Below are 5161 nucleotides of genomic sequence, written 5' to 3' on the forward strand. Positions count from 1 at the left end.
TTTATTTTCTAATTCGAACCTACAGGGGTTTTCACACGGCCAGGCATACGCCCGTGTCTATAGCCTGTGTCTTTTATACGACCATGAAACTCTCGTGTCGCAGCCCATGTGTAAAAACCTTGACATTCTGTTTCTGACGTCAGTAACAAATTAGGGGCACACGGTGATAAACCGTAATTTATACATATATTTACCTCATGCTTAGCATATTTTCAGATGAATTATCCTTAGATTTGGTGAATTCGATGCTTCTAATCCTTTAATTTCATGTTTTATACTTAGGTGAGCATAGGAGAGTAAAAAGAGCGAGAAAGGGGCCAAAAATGGAGAAAATAGACCAACATGTGAAATCAACACGGCCTGGACTTCCGTACATGGGTAGACCACACGCCCGTGTCTATTTAACAGACTCAAACATGTTTTGAAGCAATCGCACACGGGTGTGTTACACGGGCGTGTCCCTGTCGAGCCCAAGTCTAGTCCTATTTAGAAAAGGTCACTCTTGAGGGTTTAGAAGCATTCTAAAGCCTATATAAACACCCCAGGAGGTACCAAAAATAGACACAAGGAGTAGAAGGTAGGGAATTACTCGATGCAAGCTGATTGATCCATCTCAGAAGTCGGATTCACCTTCAAGACTGAAGATCTCCCTTGAATTCCCTTCAAGAGCTCTTGGGTTTTCTTTATGTTTTGTTATCATTATTCTTTTGAGATGTTTTCTTTCATAAATGTGAACTAAACCCCCTAAATACCTAAGAGGAATGAAACCTAAGATGGATCTTGTTATTATTATTTGAATTATATGATAAATATTTGACTTGTTCTTAATTATGGGTTCTTAATTCTTGCTTTAATATTCCAGGATATTGATTCAAGTATTGATGTGCTTATTCAGAGGAGCAAAAGTCCCTGTCTAAGAGTAGATCTAACGTAATTAAGCAGAGTGATTGCACGCCTAAAGATAGGGTGACAAGATTTTGCCGGATTAGGGTGAAACCTAATAAGGGAATCTATAGATCGAGTTAATGCAACACTAGGGAGTTAATTAGAAAGAGATTTCAATTAATCAACCTAGGTTAGACGTTGTTAGTCTCGAGAGAGATAATAATATAAATTAGGGATTTCTACGGATCAAGTCAAGTGAATAATTCGACTGATTCAGAGTCAATAACAAGTGAAGTCTAGGTGGATTTTTCCTTTAGGTATTGTCCAAATCATTCAATTTCCCAAAATTTATTTTCCCAATTTACTTTCTGTGTATTCTTAGTTTAGTAATTAGTTTAGATAAAACAAACCCCTTTATTTTTAGGTTAGATAATAAAAAGAAAGTTAATACTAGTACTTTTAGTTCCTTTGGGTTTGACATCCCAGTCTTGCCATAAGCTATACTACTGTTCGATAAGGTGCACTTGCCTTTGTCGTGATAATAGTTAGTTTTCAAGAACGGACATTCATAAATTTATAAAAATTATTGCACGTATCACATTACATGATCAAGTTTTTGGCGCCGTTGCCGGGGAACTAAGATATTAGGAACACTCGATTTTTATTACTTTAGCCATTTTACCTTTATTGCAATTTAAATTTTTATTTTCTTTTCTAATTTTCCGTTTAATCGCTTCTGGCAGGTTTTTATAGTGCATGATTAGAAGTAACCCGTCGGGACCATTACTTTTTGATAGTGAGATCGATCGCACAGCTCGCAGAAACCAAAGAGAAATAAGGCAAAGCCTAAGATACACAGAGGAAAAGCAATAGGACGATATTTCCACCACAACCGAGGAGATGGCTGAAAATAAGGAAAATTCGCTACCTCCTACGATTGCTGCTGATCCAGTAAATCAAAATCCTGCTCCGCGCACTATGTATGATTATGCTAAACTAAATTTAATAGGAACTCAGTCAAGTATAGTTAGACCTGCTATTGCTACAAATAATTTTGAACTGAAACCTAACACGATTCAAATGATACAGCAATTTGTTCAGTTTGATGGTTTGCAGGATGAGGATCCAAACACTCACTTGGCGAATTTTCTGGAGTTTTGTGACACTTTTAAAATCAATGGCATTTCCAATGATGCCATTCGCCTTCGGTTATTCCCTTTTTCGTTGAGGAACAAAGCTAAACAGTGGTTGTACTTGTTACCACGAGGGTCAATCACTACTTGGGAACAAATGACCGAAAAGTTTTTACTTAAATATTTTTCCGCCAGCTAAAACGGCTAAGTTGAGGAATGATATCTCTTCTTTTGTGCAGATGGATCTAGAGACACTCTATGATGCATGGGAGAGATACAAGGACCTATTGAGAAGTGCCCTCACCATGGGATACCTTTATAGTTGTAGGTTCAAATGTTTTACAACGGCGTGAACCCCTCAACAAGGCAACTTATCGATGCAGCTGCTGGTGGGACTATCAATAACAAAACACCTGAAGTGGCTTATGAATTTATTAAAGAGATGTCACTGAATAACTATCAGTGGCAAGTCATGAAAACAAAGCTGACGAAAGCAGTCGGTGTTTTCAACCTCGATGAGGTTACTATGCTATCTAACCAGGTAAAACTCTTAAATAAAAAATTTGACGGTTTGTGTGGTTCTATTCAGGTACATCCAGTGATGAGGTGCAATTCAAATGGAAGAGAAGCATACACAGAATATCAACCCTTCAACCCTAGCACCAAGGAGGAACAAGTTCAGTATATGGGTAATAATTCTAGATCTCAAAATAACCCACATAGTAACACATATAATGCAGGTTGGAGGAACCATCCCAACTTCTCGTGGGGTGGTCAAGGGAATCAAAGGCCACAACATCCTCCAGGTTTTCAACAACCACCTTACCAACAGGAAAAGAAGCTGAACCTTGAGGAAATGCTAACAAAGTTTATCTTGGTGTTGGAAACTCACTTTCAGAATACCGAAACAGTGCTTAAGAATCAACAAGCGTCGATCCAAGGGCTCGAAACTCAGATAGGCCAATTCGCCAAATTGATTTCTGAACGACCACAAGGTAGCCTACCGAGTAACACTGAATCTAACCCAAGGGAATAGCTCAATGCAATTACCATTCAAGATGAGGAAAGGTTAGTTGAACCTGAACCAGAACAAAGGAAAGGAATGGAGGTAAGTAAAGGTAAAGGTGAGGTAGTCCACAGTGAGCAACAACCGGTAAGTAAAGAGTACAAACCACAGGTGCCATACCCTAATGCGACAAGGAAAAACCGCACAGACGAACAATTCAGTAAATTCCTTAAATTATTAAAAAATTACATATCAACTTACTGTTTATTGAAGCTCTTTTGCAGATGCCAAACGCAACCAAGTTCTTAAAGGAGCTTTTAACAATTAAGTGGAAGTTGGATGAGGCGTCGCATGTGGAGTTGAATGCAGTTTGCTCAGCCATACTACAGAATAAGCTGGCTGACAAATTAAAAGATCTAGGGAGTTTTACGATTCCTTGTGTAATTGGTAGTTTAGATGTTAATAATGCTTTGGCTGATTTAGGGGCTAGTATCAATGTCATGCCTTATAAAATGTTTAAAGAACTAGGTCTTGGGAAACCCAAACAAACTAGGATGAGCATTCAATTAACAGACAAAACAATCAGATTTCCTAGGGGTATTATTGAAGATGTACTCGTTAAAATTGACAAATTCATATTCCTAGTTGATTTTGTTGTTCTAGACATAGAAAAGGATAGTGACGTGCCTTTAATTTTAGGAAGGCCCTTTTTAGCAACTGCTAGAACTATAATTGATGTTGGTACAGGTGAACTCACACTTCGTGTGGGTGATGAAACAATCACTCTTCAAGCTCGAAATACTACTAATGCTGATCATGTGGTGCAACCTTCTTTGTAGGAAATACGTTCGAAAAGCATACATGAGCCTTGTTCAAATAACAACAAAGAACCCATCTATGAAGAACGAAGGCTACAGGTCGAGGAATTAGATGAGTGGCGAACACAGAAACTGAGATCACACGATAAACCAAAACCACACCATGACGAGCTCAATATTTCACCAAATCAACTTAAGGTTGGTGTAATATCCTGATTTTGGGCCTAGTCGGAATAGTGGTTCGTGACCATAAAATTCGAGATAGAAATAATTATTTTATGATTATTTTAAGGTCTATGATATGATTTCATGATTGTGCGAAAATTTCGTGAAGAAATTTTATGCATAAAGTGCTTAAATTGAAATTAGGGACTAAATCGAATAATTTGCAAAACTTGTATTCTAAAAGTTTCTAGTATGAAATTGTTTTGAAATATTAATTAGGAGGTCTTAAATAGCAATTTTACCAATTTCTAAGTCTATGGACAAAAATTGGACATGGATGGAATTTTTGGAAAGTTTAGTAGTAAGGGCATTTTGGTCATTTAGGGGTAAAATGAATTAAAATACAAAATTAAAAGCCAATTTTACTCATCTTCAACCCCATGGCCGAATATAGCAAGGAGAAACCATGGCTAGGGTTTTTCAAGCTTCCAAGCTTGATTGTAAGTCCATTCTAGCCTCGTTTTTAATGATTTTTACGTTTTTGGAGTTCCGATAGCTCGATTTAGCTTAAGCTAGCAATAATTTAACCTAGGGTTTATATTCGGAAAAATACCCATAGGTGAAATTTGTGTATTTTGGTGTTTTATGATAGAATATGAGGTTTTAAATTATGTTAGACAACTTGTGCTACTCGATTTTAAGTGAAAACGAGCAAAAGGGCTTAATCGGTAAAAATACCTAATAGTCATAAGTACATGTTAGAGTGAGAATTTGATGTTGCCATAGAAGGGAAAAATGATCAGCATGTCATAAAACATAAGAAAATAGGCTGAAGTTTAATTTACGAGCTTTGGGGCAAAAGTGTAAATATGCAAAAGTTTAGGGTCAAAATTGTAATTTTTCCAAAATATGATTTTGGGTCAATTTGAATAATGTGAGTCCTAATTAGACTATATTTTAAATGATAGAGCAAGGAAAACTAAAATTCGGGCTAAAATGGGGAAAATACCAAGTTGTGGACGAAATGGTAAAAGTAGCCATTTTTGCATATGAGGTAAGTTCATGTGTAAATAATGTAGTATAATTGTTATTTTTAAGTTATTGATGTTAATTATATGATATGCTGATTTTTTATCGTGAAATATTATGCTTTG

General features: G+C 36.5%; 1 non-coding gene across 1 annotated transcript; it reads right to left on the minus strand.

Moving 5' to 3' along the window:
* Positions 1-2224: 2224 nt before the first annotated feature.
* LOC121213184 (small nucleolar RNA R71) lies at positions 2225-2330 on the minus strand. Its single transcript, XR_005908553.1, has one exon. It is a non-coding gene; the product is annotated as a small nucleolar RNA R71 (small nucleolar RNA).
* Between the last annotated feature and the right edge of the window lie 2831 nt (positions 2331-5161).

This window comes from Gossypium hirsutum, chromosome A13 (assembly GCF_007990345.1).
Source record: "Gossypium hirsutum isolate 1008001.06 chromosome A13, Gossypium_hirsutum_v2.1, whole genome shotgun sequence".
Lineage (NCBI taxonomy): Eukaryota > Viridiplantae > Streptophyta > Magnoliopsida > Malvales > Malvaceae > Gossypium > Gossypium hirsutum.